The sequence below is a fragment of the Protopterus annectens genome, chromosome 5.part0 (genome assembly GCF_019279795.1).
Source record: "Protopterus annectens isolate FY-2018-M chromosome 5.part0, PAN1.0, whole genome shotgun sequence".
Lineage (NCBI taxonomy): Eukaryota > Metazoa > Chordata > Ceratodontiformes > Protopteridae > Protopterus > Protopterus annectens.
In genome coordinates, this window is record NC_056735.1 from 1,639,850,990 (window position 1) to 1,639,860,956 (window position 9,967).

At 42.3% G+C, this 9,967-nt stretch overlaps 1 protein-coding gene across 1 annotated transcript in view; it reads left to right on the top strand.

Moving 5' to 3' along the window:
• Positions 1 to 9,967, top strand: part of SYNJ1 (synaptojanin 1) — a 2,168,218-nt gene that overhangs the window by 2,151,336 nt on the left and 6,915 nt on the right. The gene's annotated exons all lie outside the window — the stretch shown is intronic.

Consider the following 9,967-nt stretch of genomic DNA (forward strand, 5'->3'; position numbering starts at 1 on the left):
CTTTTATGAATCCGTGTATTTTGGTTTGATCATTCTGCAGGTCCTTTGTTGCATGCAGAAGAAACAGTTTTTACAGACAGAACATTTTGCAATGCTGATATTAAAATGTTTATATGTAGTGACTCATCTTCTGTAGTTAGTAGATTTGAGGCTATATCCCACTTGACTGGAAGTGTTATAATCGTGTATGTATGTATGTGATTATAAAATATCAGTGCTGGATGTATCTGACAACCCAAAGGTAGTTTTCAGTTACTTGAGCTAAGTCTGACCTTGTGGAGTCATTGCTGTGTACTACATAGCATACATTTGGGCTTTTCTAGATTAACATGTAGACCCATTTGATGAAAGCATTGGCTGTAGTTGTGTCAAATTATTGTGGTTTGGAGAATTACTTGAGGACCATATCATCCTTCCTTATCCCTTCATTGGCCTAATTAAAACATTCCTCTTCTTTTAGCGTTCTTATATTATCCATAAAAATAACAATGTCTCTAGGCTTAAGCATCTCCTATGTAAGAAATGTTTTAAAAAGAAAATGTGTATGTCACCAAGTTTGGCTCTAACATCATTACAGAAGAATTTTTTTTTATTAATAAAAAAGAAAACTTTTGTATTTGAGTAGTGTCCTTTCAAGACTTGACTCTGTAATGCAGAGGGATGAAGTCACGACTATGACCCAGACAACTCCATTTCAAGTAGTGGCTTGCATGCTGGGAGAGATGGGTGGGAGTGGGATTGGACCGAGTGGCAGGATTGGCTCTCCCATTCTGGGGATGGGAGGAGTGGATTCCAGCTGGGCAGTATTCTGGTGCAACAGGAAGCTGTAAACCAGAGAGACAGTGCCTTCAAATCCATAGTTGGTTATGGTAGCTGTAAAAGGGTATGTGTGGAGGAACATGCACACATCAGGAGGAGGATATTTTAATCCTTGTAGTGATATGGCACCTACATTACCACCTGGGGTTCAGAAATACCTCCATAGCTTGCATCTGGAGCGATTCAGGTGATTAATTGTTGTGAAGGCCTGCTGCTTGGATTTGGTCTCCTTCTGGTCATTGTCTGGAAGGTAAGCCAACCTGACCCAGCTGATAGGACAAGTCCTTGGTCACAGCCAGATAAGAGAGATAGGTCTCCCACTTTCCCCTATTTCTGGGGTAAGACAGCAGTAGTGCAGGCAGAAACACCATAGCACCTGCTTGGATGATAACTCCATCTGTACACCTGTTGCACTTATCCCATTTGTAATCCCCAAGTAGGAGAACAATTCTGCATGTCTGATTGGAAAGGCTTACAGGTTGACAAACATGGGAGCAAAAAGCACCTAAAAATGTTATCTCCATTCAGGTAGAAAAATCATAATGCATGAAGTGTAAAATTTGTGACACTGGACAAATTTCAGTCTTGTCATAAATGCAGGATTATAGCCAATATGTGGAAAAGTACCCATAGATATTTATTATTGATCAGTAATCAAAACTGGAAGAACAAACAGGACTTTTTGCTGAATAATCTAGTGATGTTCTTCATGTTTCACTGTTACAGTCATCACACTTGGGTTATCTGCCTGCCCGAATACCAGAGTCTTGGGATTTCTGTGTCGGATGCTGTCACCTCTTCCATGACGGCATTTCGTCAGGGGTATAAAACATGCAGCCGATGCCATTACATCAGTCTTTCTTGCCGAGAAGGAGCCTGAAGCAGAAGCAGTTCGCAAGTGCCAGTCGGCCGCTACCTGAAATGTTTGTTTTTTCAAGTTTCAGACCTGAAGTCTTCTAAAGCTAAGTACCCCGTTGGGGATTCTTTTTTCTTGCTCTAACCGATGTAAAAAAAAATTAACAATTGTCTTGCCTGTGGAAAGCAAATACCTCACAAAGATTTTCATTCTTACTGCGTCACCTGTTTAGGCCCAGACACGATGTCCCTAGCTGCCGGTTTTGTGCCTTAACGCCCGAACCATTCGTCATCGGGCTATGTTTGTAGCTGAATTCTTTCGCTCTCATTCTGCGTATTCCAAAATGGCTTTGGTAAGCCATCTGAGTACCGATCTTCTGAAAAAGCACAAAGACAGAGACAGACAGCATAGGTCAAAAACTGCCGACGACGCTTCCTTTAAGCTTGTTGCCAGTCCGCCGGTACTCAGTGAGGCACCTTTGCAGTCCTTGATGCCCGCTTCTGCAGATTTGCAGGCCTCTGTGGAGACCCATTCGGAGTGAGGTATGCCGTGAGATGCTTCTTCGACTATGGAACCTGTGGATGTCTCTACCTTGGATGGGTCCAGAGACGCTGTGCAGGCACTGGCTTTTGAGGGTGTATTCCAACCTACCGATATTCATATTAAACGGACAACTTCATTTCCTACTAAAACTACTGAGTTTCTCTGGCCCAGAGTTTGCACTATGCCTAGAAAACCGACGTCCAAAGCGCATGCTCATCCTCCCATGCCACAAAAACAAATGCTTAGAATGGCTGAAAACCTTATTACTCTAATTAGGGGAAGCCAGCCTTCCCCTGCCAAAAGACAAAGAATTGAATTTCCTTCTAATTCTACAGACCAGGAGTCTGATGACTGTGACCCTTCTGATTACTAGGACATACCCTTATCTACCTATGAGGATTCAGATGCAGAGGAATCCATTCCCTCTGCCTCCCCTCCAGCGGATTTCTCTTTTGGTGAAACCTTGCATACCTTAAGAGAGCATTTCCACTGGGAATGCCAGGACTATCCTCAGTCCAAAAAGAGATTCAGGGAATTTTTAGATTTGCCTCAGCACAGGCCTCTAGCTATACCCCCTGTCTTGGATATTGTAGATGATGTCTTCTTGGAGTCCAGTCTTACTCCTGACACCTTACCACCAGCTCCTAGAAAACCTGACAGATACTACAGAGTACCTGATTCTCACAAATTTCTCTTTAAGAATCCTACTGTGGATCCACAGACCATTTCCCAGGGACCTAAAGGCTGTAAGGTTACTACAGCCAAAAACCCTACCCCATCAGACAAGGATTCTAGAGCTTTAGACAGATGGGGGTAAGAAGGTATATACCTCTGCAACGCTTGCCATCGGGCTTTGAATTGCCAGTTTCACATGTTGAAGTACCAGCAACATATAATGGAGCTAATTAAACAAAAATTGGTGTTACTTCCAGATTCTGCAGAAAATAAAGATTTACAAGAGTTAATGCATTCTGCAAACCAAGTTAGTAAACATACTTTGCAATGTGGGTTAGATGCCTTAGAAGCATCTTGCAGGGCTGCTGTCACTGGGTCTGTACTAAGAAGGCATGCTTGGCTAAAAGAACAAGTCTTGCCTGACCATATCAAAGCAAAATTACTAGATGGTCCATTAAATCAGGAGCGTTTGTTTGGCACAAAAGCAGAAGAAGTTCTTAAAAAGATGGAAGAAAAAGCTAAATCTATGCAAACAGTAAAAGATTTCTTACAGGTGCAGCCACCTAGATTCAGTAGGCATTGGCCTTCAAAAAACTGGTCCTTTCCAGTCCCTCTCAGGCCTTCTCAGTCCAAACCCAGGGGAAAAAGACCACCAAGACTACAGTCTCAGAGTATACAGAGATCTAAACAATGAAGTATTTCCACCTCAAAACCAGGGAGTGGTAAGCTTCCCCTTATGGAAAAAGTTCACAATGACTTTCCAATTATCCTTCCCAGCCATGCCCAAGTACTTGCACCCTTAGGAGGAAAACTCGCCCTTCATGCAAAAAAACTGGATGTTCATTACTGAGGACCGATATGTTCTAAACATTGTATCCCAGGGATACAGATTCTACTTCCACTCACTGCCAACACCAAGCGGGTTGCCAGACCTTCCTCCCAAACCAGTGGGCAGAGGCTCAGAAACAAGTACTTTCCCTTCTCCATATCAGGGCTATTCAACCTGTTCCAGTAGAACAGAGGGGACAGGGTTTCTACTCCAGACTGTTCCTGGTGCCCAGAAAAGAGAGCTGTTGGTGCCCTGTCCTGGATCTATCAATTCCGGACACCTTTCTGGTGGTCCCAAAATTCAAAATGCTTACACTGCAACCGCTTCTTCCTATGCTAGCCACGGAAGCCTGGTTAGTCACCCTAGACTTAAAAGAAGCTTATCTGCACATCCCCATAAGGGAGTCTTGCAGGAAATATCTACATTTCAGGGCAGGCTCTATGCACTGTCAGTTCTCTGCACTTCCCTTTGGCTTATCTACTGCGCCCAGAGTATTCACAAAATGCCTGGCTCCAGCCATTGCATACTGCAGGTAGAGAAATATTCAAATCTACCCATACTTGGATGATTGCCTGATTCAGGCGGACAATCAGGAATTGCTACTTCAGCACCTGGCATTTGTAAAAAGACTTCTAACTTCACTGGGATACAACATCAACGAAAAGAAATCACAACTGGTGCCCAGCCGACAAATTGTATTCCTGGGAGCAAGCTTGAACACAACTTCCCAGATGGCATTCCTCACTCCAGAAAAGCAGGTCCATCTGACAAACTATTTCAAACTAATGGCCAACAAAACCCAGCTATCTGCAAAGAAAATACTGCAAGCCCTAGGGTTCATGGCCTCATGCATTCTGCTAATTCCATGTGCAAGACTGCATATGAGGAAACTTCAGTGGTACTTAAAAAGTCTCTGGTGTCAACATTTTCAGGACCTGGAAACAGCGATTCCTATCATACCTTGTCTAAGGGCAGAGTTCCTTTGGTGGACAGAAGCATGCAACCACAACAAGGGACTTCCTTTTACTCAACTCCTCACTGCCCAAACCCTGACAATAGATGTGTCAGACTATGCATGTGGGGGCTCACATGGCAGGCAAATGGAGCCCAGAACAAATTCCCCTGCACATCAATCAAAAAGAGATGCTAGCTGTACAGAATGCTTTGACAGTATTCAAATACCTTATTCTTCCAGGACAGCTCCTGATAAAAACAGACAACACCACAGTTATGTGGTACATAAACAAGCAGGGCGGGACTCATTCTTACCCACTCTGCAGGTTAACCATGGCTCTGTGGAACACAGGCTTGAGCATCCAAGTGCACCTACAAGCTCAATTCCTGCCAGGCAATCAAAATTCACTGGCAGACGACTTAAGCAGAAATCTCCTGGACCATCACAAGTGGAAACTGGAACCCAACTCATTCAAACTTCTAACCCAGAGGTGGGGAACTCCAGAGGTGGACCTTTTTGCCTCCCACCAAAACCACCAATTGAACAAATTTTGCACCAGGAACCATCACAGCAGAGCCTGAAAGGTGGATGCCCTGTCCTTTACATGGGAAAACCTCTCAATTTATGCCTTTCCTCCTCTCCCCCTCCTCTCAAAAGTACTACTCAAGATCAAACAGGACAGGCCAAGGGCAATCCTTATTGCACCAGACTGGCCACACCACTCCTTCACAGTGTGATAGCAGTGCCACCTTGGCACCTACATCAGACACCTTCCCTGCTGTCTCAGCAGGAGGGACAGATTTTGCATCCACAGCTGCAAACCCTAAACCTTGCAGCCTGGCTTATCCCATGAATACACCACCAGCATCCTTCAGCAAACAGGTGCTGGACGTCATCCTTGAGGCCAGAAGGCCTAGTACTAGGAAATCCTATGCTGAAAAGTAGAAAAGATATTGTTCTTGGAGTCAGTCTCAAGGAAAGGGCACAGCTGTGCCCAACTTACCTCACATCCTTGATTACCTAGCAGAGCTGCTCCACGGAGGCCTATCCTTCTCATCCATTAAGATTCATGCCTCTGCCATCTCAGCTCATTATAATACTGAGCCTCCTCTCTTTTCTCACCCTCTCATAAAGCAGTTCCTGAGAGGAGCTAGCAATTTAAGGCTCCCTAGGAGAGCTCCCACCCCAGCCTGGGACCTTAACTTTGTACTGGAAAAGCTCACACTTCCCCCTTTTTAACCTGCTGCTTCAGCAGAGTTAAAATTCCTCTCTTGGAAAACAGCCTTACTTCTAGCTATTACTTCTGCAAGAAGAGTGTCTTGAATTACAGGCATTGATGACGGTGGAGCCCTTCATTATTTTCCACGCTGACAGGGTTTCCCTCAGGACTAACCCTTCCTTTATGCCCAAGGTGGTATCCAGTGTGGCTTTGAACCAATCCATCCATTTGCCAACCTTTTTCCCTAATCCTCAGAATAGAGGGGAAAGGATCCTGCACTCCTTGGACATGCACAGACAGCTCAGGTTCTACCTTGACAGGACTAAGCCTTTCAGAAAATCTGACCAGCTACTAGTCAGCTTTGCTACAGGGGCAGAGGGCAAGGCCATTTCGAAGCAAACCATTTCCAAATGGATGGCACACTGCATCCATTTCTGGTACAAGCACCATGGAAAACATACCCCTGTGGGGATCAGAACTAATTCCACTAGAGCTACTTCAACCTCTACAGCATTTCTCAAGGGGGTCCCCACCAGGGACATCCTGGAAGCTGCAACCTGGAGTTCTGTACACACCTTCACCAAGCATTACCACTTAACCTATTTTTTCTAAATCCAGAACTGGATTTGCTACAGCAGTCTTACAAGGCCTGCTAGCCAGCCCCAAGACTTCTTGACTGCCTCCTTACCTTTGGGAATCAACCCAAGTGTGATGACGGTAATAGTGAAACACGAAGAACATAGTACAGTTGTGTACACTTACCATAAATGTAGATGTTCAAATGTATTCACTGTTGCAGTCCTGGTTTCCCTCCATCCAGCCCCCTGGCTTTCTCTATTCTTTTTATGGCCATCTTTTATGGCAGGGGTATTTACTTTTTACTGGAGGTGTTCCACACCATGTAATACCTTCCTATTTTGGGGGCTCCTGACATCTAGGGCAAGAAAAACTGATGTAATGGCATCGGCTGCATGTTTTATACCCCTGACGACCTGACGTCATGGAAGAGGCAACAGCATCCGATGACGAAATCCCAAGACTCTGGTATTCGGGCTGACTAAGGGCTACCTGCAGGCAGATAACCCAAGTGTGATGACTGCAACAGTGAATACACTCGAATATCTACATTTATGGTAAGTGTACACAACTGTACTTTTTGAAAGCACCTCTGCTTGTGCAAATTATGACAATTTAAATGGGGTCAAGACTTGCACTCAGAATTATAAAGCTGGCGCATCACTACATATAGACCAAGTGTCTGCACGCTGTTTGCAGGCAGAGCAGTACTGTGTACTACACCTTTATTTTTCAGATGCTTTTGTGTGTAGGGCACCTGGAAGTTTTTTAGAATACCTCGTGTAGCTTTGGCCTTATAGTACCACTGTTTCAGGGTTGTTTCTACAAAATTATCAATCCCTTTAGAGTCTGGGGAAGAAGGAAGGGATGAAGTCTGACACACTACATGGAAATGTGTTCAGTTATAAAAAATGAGCAAAAACAGTGACTGAAGGAGCTAGTGAAGGAACATTTGAATACTTTTACATCTGAGGAAGTTAATTGAAACGAAAACGCAGTGTGATTTTAAAGTGTTTATGTATCTGATCTTTGGTGCTGTTACAGGTTTTGCCTAGTGGATTAAAGCTGGATTTTTTTTACCATTTCCTGCCTGATTCTCCTTCAACTGCCTTTCTTTTGGTTATTGATACATTTTCACAACTGTTTCTTTGTGTTTGAACATTTGAATACTAGGTAAAAAAAAAAAAACATTTTTTTAAACATGACTGTCGTCATGCAGAAGAACATTTTGGCTTGGTTGATTCTCCTTCTATAAGATTGTTTTTAATATGTTAAACATCCTTAAAACAGCATTTGACAAGCTTCAGAAAATTTTAACAAGTTGCATTAGCCACTTGTGGAAAAGTTTCCGGAGACCTCTCTTGCATTGTTTTAAATATTTATAATTTTAGCATGCGTGTCTACTTGCATGGAAGCATTTTTCCATAAGCATATGATGATTTAATAAGTAGACTTCTTGATGCCTTAGTACTGTGAATTGGATGTAAATGTCTGTCTGGCTAGTGCTGCATCATAGAAGGTGGCCAGTTGTCTCCAGTTATAAAATAAAGGTCATAGGTATAGCAAATGGTCCTCAGAAGCCATTTTCTTTCTGTACAGCCAGTTGCTGAGACCTTGTCCACAGAATTGTATTTAGTTATGAGTCTGAGTTTCCAAGAGATTATTCAGAAAGTGGCACCCAAAATTATCCAAAATATAACCCCCCTTCAGAACCCACCACTGAATTACCCTGAAACAACTAGGCTGGCTGGAATTCCAAAACCTTCTGCTCATCCCCCAACTGAACATTGCCCACAAAATACTGCACCAGCCTTCCAACACCCCTATACTCTCAAAACTTTTAATCCCATACAATAATCTTAACTCCCTTCGTTCTTCTAGGAAACTTATGGCTAGATTAACAAAGTCCAATAACTCAGCTGGTGACTCTCTTTTTTCTAGTACAGTAGGAAGGAACTGGAATCTACTACCCAGTGACATAACACTAATCTCATCACTGCCACTCTTCAAACAAAGAATAAAAGAACACTTGAAAAGTCACTGGCTCTGTTCCTGCACTAATCCTGACTAAATAATTCTACCCCTTCTCTGTCTCTTTCCTTCCCCCGCATCTCTCTCCCTCTTCCATGAATAACTATCTCAATTTCTAACTTATCTCTTTTTCCTCTTTGCTGAAAGCTTGTTTAATCCTTTCTTGTCTTTTCTTTTTACTTTGCTCTCTTCTTCTTACTTTGCTCCCATTTCTCCTCCCTACTATATATTTGTTTTATTTCTTTCCTTCCCTTCTTTTCAAAAATATCTTCTTTTTACTTCCTAACTCACCTTTCCCTGATTTTGTTACCCTTTATTTAGTTCATTTATAGGTAATGATGTTAGTTCCTATTTGTAAATTTTTTTCTGCCTGCTAACTTTCTTTATTGTCTTTACATTGATCCTGCTGTTTTTGTTGTATTGACTTTCATATGTTGTATGTTTTTTTTTCTGTATATTGTGTGGAGCTTTTCTCCCCGGGCCTCTACTGAAAATGGAAATGTATCCAGCTAGACTAGCCCGGTCAACAAATGTAAAATAAATAAAAAAAAATAAATATAATTTGTTTTATATTTTTAATCCCAGACAGCCATTACCCTTCCCACTGTTCCCTTAAAGGATAAGATCCAGTCATGAGAGGACATTGCCCTGGTAACAGTCAAGGGTTTTACAGTTTAACAGTTTTACAGTTTAAAGCCAACACCTTTCCTTGGTGGCTGATGTATGCACTCACAGATGGGAATATTGCAGCGTTTTCCCCTGAGGGCATGCACATTCCCACATATAACAAATGAAGGCTACCATGTGAATTGTTGGGCATGATCGTGTACATCCTGACTTGTTGATGCATACCATAATGTTTTACTCCACTAGGTACCTGTGTTGCAGTGGGTTAGACTGTCTCTCTTTCCCTTTCAGGATGGGCAAGCTGTATTTGGCCACTCTTTTCCATCTTCCCCACCAGGCTTGCCAGCACTTAAACCACTAATCAGTCTTGGGTAATCTGAGTAATAGTCAGTGCTTCATCCCTCCTTGCTATGGATTCAAGCTTAATTTTATTTGTAATTTGTTTATTGAATAGCTGGGAAGTGTGCTGGTCCTTCACAAACTCTTTTCAACCACAATCTGAGCCACAAAGATAAAGCTAAATACTATATATATATATATATATATATATATATATATATATATATATATATATATATATATGTATGTATGTATATTATATAGACAGTTGAGTAAAGTCAACAACTAGTTCAATTTTAAGAAATGGTGAAAACCAGTGTACCTGGGAAAGGGGCTAGCTTATAAACTCCAAATGGAGCCCCTGGAGCTGTGAGAGGCAGCATATAAATAAACACAAGAAATGTATATGTTAGAGAGAATTTGTGGAGTGCTTGACAGAAACTTTCATATATTTCATAGAATTAATTGGAGTTCAGGAGTGGCCATTATTTAAAGAAA